The 14825-nt window shown below is 38.4% G+C and overlaps 1 long non-coding RNA gene across 7 annotated transcripts in view; it reads right to left on the reverse strand.

Moving 5' to 3' along the window:
* The window catches only part of LOC116228674 (uncharacterized), a 357464-nt gene that overhangs the window by 269088 nt on the left and 73551 nt on the right, over positions 1-14825 (reverse strand). For 6 of the 7 annotated variants that reach the window (XR_016458699.1, XR_016458698.1, XR_004166815.2 and 3 more), the window contains exon 1: positions 10538-11052. The exons of the other annotated variant lie outside the window; for it this stretch is intronic. This is a non-coding gene — a long non-coding RNA (uncharacterized LOC116228674). Of the gene's footprint in view, positions 1-10537; positions 11053-14825 lie in introns of those variants that run through there. 7 annotated transcript variants of the gene reach the window in all.

Genomic DNA, 14825 nt, shown 5'->3' on the forward strand with positions numbered 1-14825 from the left:
CTTGGTAAATAATTCATGTCAATTATCTGTAGAATTTTTCCTATTAAACATACAATCTTTTCAAAAAAATGCAAAAACTTATCTACAAGCACTTTTAGCTGATCATAGGCTCCCTCAGGGAAAGATCTCCTTTGCACTCCAAAGACCCAAAGAGATTATTTAGGTATTAATTACTTCTGGCCTGCCTGCATCACCTGTCGTGCTTCAAGCACAGGACAGTCTCAGCTTCAGATAATTTCCTCAGTTGAGAAATGGATCTCTGTCTGTTAACATAACATAAACACTGAATGTTATATTAGCAGTGTGAATTGGTAAAAATAATCCTAGGAATCCCACCAAAAATTTTGTTACAAAGCTCTCATTTATCAATAGTTATGAATATTTGGCTTCCAATTTCTTGAACCATTAATCCAAGTTATCTCAATAAACCATGCCAAAAAAGTTACTAGGAAGAAGTCATTTACAGAATGATTTTTGCTTACTAACTTTTTTGGAATAGAAACAATGTTAGCATATGAATTATATGTCAATAAAGCAATATACTTAAATAACTTTCCAGTCACATACTGGGAGAAAACAATTTCAGCTAGAAGAAATAAGGATGAATTCTTTGCTCTCTGACTATCCATGAATGTAGCTAAATGACAGTGATGCTCTTGATCAAGGTCAAAATTGTATTTTGGTCTACGTGTTCTGTGTCTTCTCTTCTCGGACTGCATGGTAACAAAGTACACTCTTTCTCACTGTCCTTTCTTTCTAGCTTGTCAACAACAGTTTTGCTAATTTGTTCAGTAACCAACCTCCATTTCCACCTGACTCATTTAGCAATGAGATAGCAATAACTGTTTCACTCTGATAACAAATAGAAAGCAACAAAATCTCTAACCTAGTCATGGTTGAGGCTTTGCTACGGCAAGAGCTAGGAGAAAAGACTGCACTCAAAGGCTCTGAATGTTTTAGGTCTTATTACAGGCCACAGTGCACACTTAAGCTGCACTTTTAATCTGTAGTCACACAGCAAATGCAGCAAGATACGTTTGGATGTCTGCTGCAGGCTATATGAGTGATCTTTAGCAAGAAGTGTATCCACTGCTATTCTCTAAAGAAGAGATAAAAGTATTTCTCCTTTCTCTCTAGTATTGTGTGGTATGAGCTTCCATAGTTCTATCATTTCTCAATACTTCTGCTCCTGGTATCATGAAACTTGGATGTCATGGGCCAATATTTTCCTGGACATTGTAGTTTACACTACTGCATTCTTGGCAGTTCTACTTATCTGGTTGAAAGATAGTTTAATTTTACTCATATATAAGCTGTGATAATTATCTCTAAGTTATTTGAGGAGCAGACTGTTTGCTGCTCTCATGTTTTTTGCAAAGTATTAGCTGATTAGCACTGTCCTTAGTGAGATGTCTAGGATGGGATCCAATTTCTAGCTTCAAGTCATCTGCAAGAACAGGCTCTGCTTCCAGAATGAATAAACTCCCCAACGTACATAATTTCAGCCAATCATCTGTGGAGAAACTACATTGAAAGAATTTGTGTGAATCTTCCTTGATTGCAAAAAAATGAAATAAAATTCACTAATAAAATAAAAATCATCCTTTATCGAGAAGAGCAATTACATACATTCTTACCTCCTCACAGTAAGGTTTTAAACTGAGTATAAATGTCAGTGACTGTGTATCCAGTCATATGCTTTTGATAATCAGTTCATCACTGGAATTTTATTTTTTTTAATTTACATTCATACAGTTACGCAGCAGAAATCAGTCTAGCAGACATTTATGACAATGCAAAGGAGCATTCAAAAACCACTGTAGCAGCTGAAACATGTTTGGAGTAGGAAAGAAAAATTCAGGAGAATTGTATCTTCCTAAGGATCTTTTGCAAGACAATTCAGTTGAAAGCTAGGTCTAACAGTGAAAACAGCTGTAACTACTGAAACACGGCAAAAATTTAAAACAAAACTAAGCAGTCTACCTTATCTACCTCAGCAATTGCTGACATAATCTGTCCTCCTAGAGGGAGGAGCACATCCTGACATGAAATCTTTTGAACAGAATTTGAGAGGTAACAGTAAACAGAAAACATTATATTAGAAAGGTGGAAAGATCTTGAAATTCTCTAGCAGTCCCTTCCAACTTGTCTGACTCTTTAAGTTGATGACCCTTATAAGTTCTACAACATTTTCTCATCTTTTCCTATGGGTAGTGTACAAGCAGCTGATGAAAAGTAACAATCACCAGACCACCTGAGTTGGAAGAGAGCCACAAAGTCCACTGAGTCCAACTCCAGGCTCTATCCAGGACCATTCAAATTCCAAACTCTGTATCTGAGAGCATTATCCAAACACTTCTCAGACTCTGGCAGCTTAGTGACATGACTACTGCCCTGGGAAGCGTGTCCCAGTGCCCAAACACCCTACAGTGAAGAACCTTTTCCTAATATCCAATCTGACCTCCCATTATGCAGCTCCATGCCATTCAACAAGTAAAATAACAAGTGAAATACAAGAAGTCACAAGACATTTATGATTCAAGATCAGGATGAATACATTCTGTTTAACCAATCCACAATAAATCTCTGCTCTCTTACATCATTGTCTGAGCTCATTACCCATAATGTATTCTATTCCAGCTTGCTTGCTTTTGAGAAAAGTTTCTTTGTAACTTACATTAGTTAGGATATTTCATAAAATGCTGACCAATCTTACCCCTTGGTCATTATTTGTTCCAGTTTTAATAACAGTAATTTATTCACTGAGTCTCTATACCTTTTTATACATTTGCTATTTATTACCAGTTTCACAAATATTGGAAAGTATTCAGTAATTTTTGTACAGTGCCCTTTTAAATGCATGAGTTATTAAAAGCAGCTGGTTACTGGTATCCACACAGTGAATCATAAGTTGTATTTACTTCCAGACAGATTACATAAATGAGCCAATCAGCATGATGGTAAGTTTTAATATCATCATTTTAAAAATTTATCAGATATTTAATTAGAATCATTAGCTAAGAGCACAAGGGAGACGAGAAAGGCTTCATGGATGCACATGCCTATGCTGCACACAGCCTTTTGCTAGTAGGGGTGAGCTGGCTCTGCCACAGACTGAACTGACTGGAAGTTACAGCAATGAGCAGGTGAAGCACAACACTCAACCTCACAGTGCACAGTTCCTCTATAGGCCTCATTTGCTCACACTCAGCTTGGCACTGCCTGTGCCCCCACAATGCATTCCTGTGCATGGGGGCAGGAAGGAGAGCTCACACCTGGCTGGAAAAGACTGAACACAAATCTAATGTACAAACAAATATCAGACTTCAGCTCATGCTTTCCTCACTTCTTCCATCACTTCTTCCTGATTGTACTCTGCAGACTTGTAAAGGCAAAAAGTGAGCAAAAGAATGGAAAAGCTTAATGCTACGGAGAACGCCATCCTGCCATATCTGAAGTCAACACCACACAGGCACTTGTCAAACACAAGCTCCTGGAGTCAGCACAGGAACCACTGTGAGAAATGAAAAAGCCTGAGACCTCCAGATTCAATAGATGATCTAATTGCTGTGAGAAGGAGCAGTTATCAATGCAATATTGAATAATATTAATGTATATGAATAACATTTTTTTTAAAATATTCTTATTAAAACATAGACAAACATTCAGATTAGCTCATATTTATAAAATCTGAAGTGGAAGCACTACCTCCTTTTCTTCCTTCCCCTACACAAAACAGTAAAGAAATCTCAATCCTTCATGTCTACCTTGTATTTGCACATGGAAAACATGAAAGGAATTTAATTAAGTAAGCTGAAATATAAAAACCAAGACAGACTGTGTGGTCTTTCGTGTTCTGCAGTCTTCTTTAGCAAGGAATCAGAACTTCTCCTAACAAAGGTGTGTTTCAGTTTCTAAATACAGCTTTTTGCTTTCATTTTTTTTATTGTTAACTGGTGCAAACACCATGCTCGAAGAGGTCTCTAAAGTAGCTACCAACTTTGTTCTGCAACCAAGTGCTGAGACTAGGCCAACCAACCTATTTTCTCAAAATACTACTGTCTTTGTGTTAAAATACAGTCTTTTCTTCTGCATTTTCAAGCATGGTACTGCTAACTATTGACCCAAAAAAGCTTTTTTAGAACTGCTTCAATTATGTTCCTATATCAGATGGTTCACGCGTGATAAGATAATCAACTCTTCTGTGAGATTTCCTTTACTTGCATATTAATGTGCTCATCAACCTGATTAGGGAATGGAAAGCAAAATTCTCTAGAGGACAGTATGCTCACTATAAAATACTGCATTTGACTACTCTAATCCAAAAAGGTTTAAATAGCACATTCTCAATCAATCAATCACTACACATTTTTCCCAGGCAGGCTCCTTATATCCAACTTGTACACCAATAAAACATTTATATTCTCCAAACACTATTAAACCAGCCCCTCTTCCATTTTATAGTTAACACACAATTGCTCAAATCTCATATCTAGGAGAATTTTCTGTTTGGACATACATAGTCTCCTAGGAAAAAATGGCTAAAAGACTGGCAAGGTCTACTCAGCCATTTCTTGCTGTTAGGTCTCCCCCATTTAGGAAATTAGCAGTGATCTGACAGAGCAGCTATACACTCCTTTCATAGTAATTCTGGTTGCCAAAATAATTCCACAAATTGCTGAATTTGTTGGATGCAGGAGTTTATGTAAAGCATTGAATGTAAAAAGTCACTAAATATAAATCTCGTTCTCCCAAATTGTTGAAATATATCTTTTTTAAAGTTAGTACAAACTAGACATTAACCAAATAGTCTGTTCTGTTCTAGAAGATTCTTGGAGCCTCATCTCATCTACCAGAAGAGTTTCCAAGGTGGAAAATAAATGCTAGCACAGCTAGCAGTACAGAGCTGCAAGAACCCTTTCTCTTTTTTTGAAAATCAGTCTAACAAAGCTCTATGGACTCTTCAGCACAGTGCCTCCTGCTTATTTCAGGAAAACCAGAAAATCGAGTAGAATTTGCAGAAATAATCACATTTACATCACTCAATAGTTTTTACCTAGTACTAGTGGTAAAGCAAGGTGGCCAACTCCTCAGCAGGAGCTTCATCAATGAGAAGCAACAAGTTCATCACGGATGGAAGGCTTTAATGCATCTCTCAAAAGCTCAAAACACCCCTTCAGTTACATTTACATAGCATTTCCACTGCTTTTAAGCACATCACTGCTTGTTTTTGTGATGAATTACTAAGACCTCTCCTCTCTCCTAGAGTTTAGTTGTCATGCCAGCTCACCCACAGATGCTCTGAAGAAAGTCAGCAGAATCTACTCCAGCCTGCCACATCACCAGTTGGGCATCACTTTGTGTTTCCTGTGTAGTTCATTTGGAAAGTTGAAGGTGATACCCACTAACCTGTGTGGCTCACTGCACACCGTCCTTCACAGGCACTCCTACCAAAGTGTTTCCTGTTCAGTATGTTCTTAGATGCTATAAATCTTTCTCATTTATTCTGGCCCTGAAAGGTCTCTAGGGAATTTTTCTACTATTTATTTAAAGCATTGATTGAAGTTTATGAATTATAAATAATTCTTACAAATAGTTAACCTCATAAGAATGAAAGCACATCCAAATAGTCTCTATTTCTATATGTAGATCTATGCTCTATTGATAACTTCAGAGAACCATGTTTTGTTTTTCTCTACAATAAGCAACAAGAGCTGCATGGACAAGGTGCCCTCTAACTCTGTACTACATATTCACAGCTAGATGAACTGGATTTTTTTGACTGTGAACATTAATCGTGTAGTGATTTAATTTACTGTAAGACTACAGGGCACCTTCATGTACACAGAACAGAATCAATTTTACTTGATTGCCCCTTGCCAAAGAAACGCATGGAAAACTGACTTTTAAAAAATCGCTAAAAAGACGATATTTTTTGCCTGACACAAGAGGCAAATTACAAATGCAAAATAATCCTGCAATACCATTTTGCAGAAAGCACAGAGTAAGGAGGAAAAGATAGGCACTGAGGTTGTAATTTGCTAAAGCTGGAGTCTAGACAGAATCTCAGAGAGCAACTGACTTTTGAAATAAGAAAAAGTATCTGGGCCACTGAAGTCACACACAGGTGTACAGGATTCAGCATCAGATAACACCCCAACTGCCACATTTCCAGCAAAGGACCATACACATTACTGGTGAACATTACCCAGGAGGGATGATGCTACTGTACCATTGCCATCCTTTATAAAAGTTTCCTCATTATTCTTCAGGCCTTTTTTTTTTTGTGTGCGTGTGTGTGTGTGTGGTATCTCTCAGAATCACACGACCAGCTGTTATTGCTGCAGGTTATGCAGAGGATTTACACATATCCACTGCCAAATGGTTGGAAAGCTATTGTAGAAATACTAATCTATAATGCAGTTACAGTCATTCTTAGAAAAAATACCCTCAATTACAGCTTTCATTCTTTCCTTAATAAGTACACTCTTCTCACAAACGATAGTTCTCACAGGATGCAGGACCTAGCTAATTCTCTATAATCACAAATGAGCACTAATGATTCTCCTTTTATATATTCTTTGTTTGTATATCATCATTCTATTTTGAATTGTAAGAACAGTAATAACTGAGCATGAATAACAGGCATGGATTCATCTGTTATTTCAACAGAGGTTTCTTTCCCTCCTTGTCTCCTGCTTCACTAGTTTAATAACAACAACAACATCTCATTTCATACCTTAAGACAGTTCAGTATTGCTAAGCTTGTTCCCTGCCAAAATGGAAGGAACATCAGGTAACAAAACGTAAAGGATGACTGCTTTGTCTTATAGCCCCACAGTAATAAACACCAGAACTGAAGACTGTAAATCACGCCAGCATTTTGGGCCAAGGCTGGAGTGCTCAAGCTTCTAGCAAGCAGAATAAGAAGAACGTCACTGCCTGTCCAAGGAGGGCTCATCCTCTGCTCTCAAATTTGGCCACTGTTAATGCCCTGTAAAATTTCTAAGCTGCCTCAATAGCTGCCCCCCCCCCCCGGAGGGCTATTCAGGCCATAGCAGTTCTTGCCCTTATTCAGACAGAATGGGTGTGGCTACATGCAACACACAGCGAACAAAACACCCAAAGCAGGTATGCCAGCTATGTAGCTGCCTGGAGATCATACAACGCTGCAGAAGGATACCCACTGTCCATAAAAAGTTGCATACAGTAAGTTAGATGATAGAAACTACAACAAAACATTGTCACAAAGAGAGACTAAGAACAATAAAAACAGGTTTACAATTGTGCTGTTTTTATTGCTTTATGAGAGGTAGCAGACCTGCATTCTTCAAATCATTGTAGCAAAATACCCTAAATTAATTTTCAAGGAAACCAACATTCATATCAGTGCTGAAGGAAATTTTAATATCTGTGTAACATGCACGCATCTGAGATTTAGAGGGGAAGGCTTGGATAAAGAAGGCATTTGGACATTTTAGCTCAATCTTCAAACATAAGCTTGATGATTTTTCCTCCACTGCTCCCATTTGTCAGCACTAATCCACAGCCACAATAGAGGGAAACAAGAGGCAACACAATGAGTAGTTAAGAGAGTCTGGCTGAAACACAGATCAGTCTGTGACTCTAATCCGGGCTTTATATTCAAAAGGAAAAGAAAACAGATACAGTAACTACAGCTATGGTTTTCCACTTTTTCTTCTGAATAACTGCTCTACGAATGGAGCTGCTCAGAGTTGCATTTAGTATGGACTTCATAAATAACTCTTCATTAGTACTGCTTAGTAGTAAAGTGGCGGTAGTCACAATTATTTGAAGCTCTATGAAATATGCAGATTGATCTTTTTAGTTTTAAGATCAAATTATTTCCCATCGTTCCAATTTCATCCTTATTTCAAGTAACTTGGTTAATAGCAGGCAAGGGGTTTCAGCTTCATAAATACAATAAGGGAGCTAAAGAATCTCTCTCTGATGAGTACTTCATTACAATGCTTCCTTGACTTTTCATTTTCAGCAGTTATCATCAGTAGTTTCACAAAGCCTTTCTAATGGAGAACAGGCTGGAGTTTAGGGGAGCAGAAGGCATGGATGTGGGTCGGCTTTTTATAGGAATATATTGGAAGGGTTAGGAAGCATAGGGTTGTGAAAAGAAAACGTGACAGAAGTTAGCCTTACGCATGCCACAGACAGCCATCAAGCGTCATATGACAGGAAATTCCTAACAGCAACATAAAACACCTTCACTAAGAAAAAATGAAATTTAACTTGAACAAAATCCCATGCCCTCTGTACATATTACATTTTCAGAATCAGTCAAGATCAACTATAAATCCTAGAGTTTTTTTCTTTGTATCTTTGATCCACGCTTTAAAAATTTTGAAGTTTTTTAAGCATTTTAAGATTCACCTCTATGTTCTCAAGCTGTAGCTCTGTTTATTTAAAACTTTTTATACGGTCTGTGTAGCACATTAGATACTAATATTTAGCTTCAGCATGGGATCAGAAAATATTTTCCAGCACTGATTAGCTCAGAGATCCCGAAGACCCCCTCTCTCTTCCTGCCACTGCCCAGACACAGAGACCATACCTCACCCTGTGGCAGGGCATGGTGCTGGCACAGGCTGAGTTAGACTAAGTGCACTCCAGTAGGCAGCCCTGACCTGCAGGACTACTGCACCAGCCTGAAAATGCTTCCTATGTTATGATTATGAGCTCAGGAAAAAAAAAAAAGCTTGTGTTTTTTTTTTTAGTCCATGACAATCCATTTATTTATCGAGCTGAATCTCATCACACCTTGCAGCAAAACTGAGAATCACATAGTAAATACCTGGAGACTGCTAAAATTATGAAAACAACTACAACAGGCAGTGTGCCCTGGCCTTGATCCTTCCAATCATTGAAATGCTCATTTAATTGAAGCCTTTTGGACCAAGCAGTTAGAAAGAACATTATGAAAAAAACAACTCAGAGAAGCCTCCACAAGACAGTGAAGTATCTTAGTGAATAATGTATAAGAAAATTTGTTGCATTTAATGTTTATTTGGCATTATAGTAGCTCTGAGCTTACCATGAATTTGACTCCTTAAGTCTGACTGATCACCGCTGTATCTCTTGGCACTGCTTAAGGACATCTCCACTAAGCAGAGCATTTGCTGACATTGTCCCCAGTGAGCAATGGTCATTACTGCTCACTCACATTAAGCCAGGGCTGCTCCCTAGCAGATGTTCTAGTAAAAGAGCCATCCCAATTTGATACATTTCCCATTAAAAGAATAAATAATGCATTTTCTACTAAAATGATATTAAAATACTGAGAGATTCATGAAAGTCCTCAGTCTCATTCAGAGGAAGAGGAGGAAGGCACTTTGCAATACACTGACGAGAGTTCGTGCTACCAACACATCAGTGTTACAGCTGAATTATGATATTCCAAAAACGTCAGCCTTCATAACAGCAGAAGTAACCACAATTTCAATAAATTGGAAGGACACATCAAGGTCTATAAAGAAACTGGATGAAACGAGTTTTTAGCCTACTATGTGTTCCCCATCCCTTCCCTGCCATTAGCTGTTTGCCTTCCAAGAAGCTCAGTGAATGCAAAGGCAAGCAACATGTCTGTAACAGCATCGCTCCAAACTCAGCTTTAATGACAAAACTCTAACACGTTACATGCATAAATCAAACATATGGGTGGCAATACTTGTGGTGGACTGAGCAGCAGCCACACACAGCTGAGCACTTCAGTAGACACCAACAAGACCACATAGTCCTGCAGCTGAAGCTTCAGTGCTCAGCACTGCAAGGAGTGATGCTCCCTGGTGCACTGGGCACCAAGGGACATGTGAGCAGCCAGCAGGAAGCAGCAATTCCAGAACCCAGAACACCCTGCCTGGATCAGAATCTGTGGGAAAACAGTGATTTGGGGCTATTCACTGTATGAAACACAGAAAGCTTATTTTCTGAAAAAGGCATCATTGCGTTGGGCGCTTGGAAGCAATAATCAGCTTCTGAAAGTTTACAAGAGACTGTGGATTGTTACTCTGATCTTTCCATTAGGATTAATTGTAAGCAGTGTAAGCAGAGTCATAAAAAAGCCCCAGAGGAAAAAAAAAATTTCTTCCCTATAATTAATTGTGCCATTTGACTAATAAAACAACTTATATTTCCATTAACCAAGCTGCATGCAAAGAGACTCAGTTTTCAGATCCACTTGACGTAAACATAGCTTATCTTAATTAATCCTTCTGCAGGCTTTGCTTTCTGGAACGCATTCATCTCAAATAAAGCAACTTTTATCAACACCTAAGTAGTATTTTTATCCTTATAACCTCAGGTATGATGCAGGAGCTAAGATGGGATCCAGCAATGTATTCGCGTTACTGAAGATGGCATCACCTCAAGGACTGGCCCGGCTGCAGCTGTGTCAGCCTGGGGCAGAGGACCGAACAGCTTCAGTCTGCGGCCAGAGTCCTAGCACTGTGATCCACAACTGACCCGAGTGCTCGCAGCCAGCAGGGCAGCCCCAGGCAACCCGTACCTCACATGAATACGGAGTTCATCGTTCCTTTCCTCTCCCTTCTCATCTCGAAAAGAGCCATGCAATTACTTGCAAGTCTTTTCAGGATTTGCTGCAGCACCTTCTGAAAACATTTTCAAGGTGATGTCGTGCTTTCTTTGGTCTTTTTTTCCGCATCTGTCCCAGGACCCGTGCCCAGCGGCGGGCAGCAGAGCGGCGTCCCCTCAGGCGACACGAGACGGGGGCGGCGCGAGGCGAGGGAGCAACGGCTGAGCAAAAAGGGCGGGAAGCGGGCCCTCCTTTTCTTTCTCACTTAGTAAACTGCACGTGAGCAGAAAAATACTTTTAAAAGTGCATTTAAGGGCAGGACATAACACTCCAAATTAGCAAGACTGGAGCTTCTATTTAAGTGCTTTCCTGAATCGAGTTCTGGATCGAGCGCTGCTTTGTTTAATCAGAGCTTCATTTGCATTCCCACTTTTTCACTGGATTTAAAGCACATCGTGCATTCCTCCTCGTGATTAGAAGCCATTAAAAGCTCCCACCCACTATTTGCATTCCTTTATATCACCTTCATCTATAAAACTTCTCTCTGCCTTAGGAAAATATTTATTTAGGAAATATCTCAAATTTCTCGAAGCCTTTTACTTATTTCACTTATTGTTTTCTCTCTGACTTACCTATTTTCTTTCCCCAGTCCTAACTAGAGTAGCAGGATTTAAGGGGAAAATGTTTTCAGTATTATTCTCATTTTCTCTCCTACTCTCTGAGAGTGAAAGGTCTCCACACAGACACACAAATCTATGCTTTAATGGTAACAAAATGACTCTCTTCTATACATTGCAATCTCTGTAGAGATTTGAAATAAAGTAAAATAAAATATGCCTTCAGACAGCAAGTAGTTTTTATGTCTTTGACTGAAAACCTTCAGGTTGGGCACCAGCAGGAGCCATCCTTCACATGCACTTCTTACCTTCCCAGAACATTCAGAAGTGGACATGAAAGCAGAACTTTATAGGCAATCTCTTTTTGCAAAACTCCAGAATGTCCTTTACTCTTCTTGTCTTGAGGGCTTCTGCTCTGCTGTGAGCTAAGCAGTACACCTTTCTCTCACTGCTTGGCCCAGGATTTACACAGAGAAATTTCAGTAGGGTAAGAAGCAGCAGGGAGAAAAGTCAGAATTGCCGCTGAGATTACAGAGCGTGTGCACAGCACAAAGTACTACAAGCGAGAACAGGAGATAAAAAGAAACGGCTGATGTTACCTGAAAAGTACAGCCTCTTTTAGAAGTTGAAATTAATTTTAACTCAGAGATTATGCATGTAACTGATGGAAATGACTGAAGTAATTGCAATAAAGCAATGGTATTTTTGCAACAAACCTTAGTGCGGAAAGACTACTAAACAGCTACCCTTAGTAACAAGGTTGGATATGAGAGCTGAGGATGTGTTCACTAGACATGACTTATTCTACACATGCTTTCTTAGATTTAAAAATCTTTACATTTAAGACAAATCTCCATTGAAAAATGATGGAAATACTGGGGATGTGGAAAAATGATGGAAATAATGGAAATGTCTCACGTTTCCTGCATATACATTCATTCATATCAGAAATTTTCCAAATTACTTTCCAGTCCAGAAAGAAGCACGAGGAGAGAACCACACAATGGGCTATCTTGCCAAAAGCATGGCCAGTACATGAAGAGAAGTGAAGTGTTATGATTTTCTGCATGAACCAGAGGGGAAGAGCAACAGAGAGATTTATTGTTCCAAATGAAAATGCAGTCTAAGATTTACTGGTAGATGCAGTTTTCTCTGACATTTATACATAAAAAGATATAAAATTCCAAAACTTTTTTTTTTTTTAATTGTCACTGTGTGTTTGTTCTCTTTTCATGTAAATGGAGGCAAAGCGATGTTTTTCCACTGTATTGTGTTTCTTCTGAAATGGCTGACAAACAAGGAAGGAAAAAAACAATGGGCAGACCATCGGGCTGATGTGCCATTCCTGTACCCCATGAGATTCCAATTTTCAGGGCACAGCACCATCAGGGAGTGTCAAGCAGTGCCACAATGTATGTCACCCACTTCCATATGCAGTCAGTATCAGAATGCTGGATGCCAGTGTGCAATCAGGCAAGTCTTTATGCAGCTCCAGTGCCTTCATGCAGCCCGCATTCAGCCTCGCTGCTGTAACTGCAAGGCTTTGCAGTATGCTGTGTAGCTATACCAGCCTAGAGACCAGCCTTGAGTGGTTTGAACAGTACTTCATCATGGTATGCACGTGAGCTGTCAGATCCAGGCACAGAAATGAGAACAATACAGAAGACTGTATGTGAAGTACCACAAGATACAGGCTTACTGTATTCTTTGTCTTAATCAATAAAGATATTTCAAGGTACTCACTAATTTAGAATAAAATTTGATTCCAATAATTTGCCCTAAAATCAGCCAGTGATTGCTTGACAGTATGATGTTCTATTGCTAGAAACCGAATAGAACAGTGATTCCTTCATTAAATGGAATAATAAATAAACAGTCTCAATTTGCAGTACATTTTCTTTCTTTGATTGTTGCACTGGTTCTGTCATCATAAAGTGTAGTTTTAACAAATGTGTCTTCTTATGTTCTGTTAAATACATTGCTCTTTTAAGATCTTACACTACCTGCTGGACAGTGGAGAATCCTTTCACAAGAAGATTTTCATACACCAAGTATGGCTTCATGGTGCTTATTGCCAGAAAGGCTTTCACATTATAAACTTTTATTTTGTTCGTATTCCACCTGTTCATTTTTAGAGGTGAGCTCTACAGATTTCACACAATCTAAAGCATGGAAACTGCTATCCATTTTATCCCCACTTAATTTACTTTTTTTTTTAAATCAATGCAGAGAAATAGAAGGCTGTGAACATGCAGATGTTTGCACTTGTCGTAAAGCATTTCTGAAATGTTACTTGTCCTTATCTGAAATGCAGTAGCTGGATGTTTTCATTGATCATTTACTGCAATACAAAGCAAATTAATTTGCATTACAAGTTATAGAGGCTATCCAGTCTCCACTGTGTGGCCTCCTCAGTACTACGCTTTTTCCTCATTAGTGGAGGGATGTCAGTGGGAATTACTTAATCTCAGAGATTATTCTTCAGAACTCTTTTAAGAGCATTCATCTTAAGAAACACAATAAAAGCAGAAGGCGTGAAGGGGGGAAATAATTTCTCTTGTATTTTTATCAAACATGATAGGAAAGCATCTCAGGATCCTTTACATTATTACAATTTCAGATGCAAATGAAGATAGAAATCTAAAACGTATAATCCGTGAGCTTTTGCTGCTGCTCCTAACCGGAGGACAGAATTGATTTGAGATTAATTAGGATCATTGTGTGATAAGAATATTTAAGCAAATAATGAAAAGGAACAGCAGATTATGAAAAGAACATTTCTCAAACAGCAACAGCAATTAACACTTAAATGCTTTGAGAATTTAAGGTGAACAAGTATCTCACCAAATATTATTTTGACCCATGTGTTATAGATGAGGCAACTACAGCATGGAGTAAAAACCTCAGAACCTGTGAAGCTTTGCTTTGATATTTTTATCAGGAAAAAAATATCTCTCTCTCTTTTTTTTTTTTTTTTAAGATATTTTCAATGAAATACTGGAATCACATTGAAATTAACCTCTTTTGCATTATAATAGTGCAGAATAAGTGGCCCAGAAGGTCAGACATAATATGGAATGAAAACAGAAGCTACAAATACTATAAATGTTTTAAGTTCTCAACTGAAGTCTCTCCAGTTCTACCTTTTACCAGGGAATTTGCTACTGATATCTCATTTTAAAAATATATATTTGGTTTATGCACTTCTACAGGATTTGAAGAGGACAGAATTTACCACCTACTGGACTCCAAATAGTGTGGGAGACTTTCCCCTTGCTCTGTCTGCAGACTGAGATTGCTCCTTACTAGCCTAAACCCTTGCAAAGAGCAATTTTGCATATTCATCTGCAAGTTACTACAGAAGCTTTTATTCACACATTCAAGAACTGACAGAGGCATTCTGCATTTGGAATTAATGGTCTCCATGCAGCTATACACATTGTTCAACAACATTATTATTAGGGAGGTAAAACAACGTTATTGTTAGGCAGAAAATGCCACTACTACCTTCTACTAAATGAAGAGGCAGTTTTAGTCATAATTATGAGTTAAATTACCAAATTGTAGAAATTACTGTTTTTTTGTAATAAATATAAATTATATAAACCCATTTAGAATTCATGGATAATTTAAGAAACGCTTTA

The sequence above is a fragment of the Phasianus colchicus genome, chromosome 18, assembly GCF_987193195.1.
Source record: "Phasianus colchicus chromosome 18, bPhaCol1.hap1.1, whole genome shotgun sequence".
Taxonomy (NCBI): domain Eukaryota; kingdom Metazoa; phylum Chordata; class Aves; order Galliformes; family Phasianidae; genus Phasianus; species Phasianus colchicus.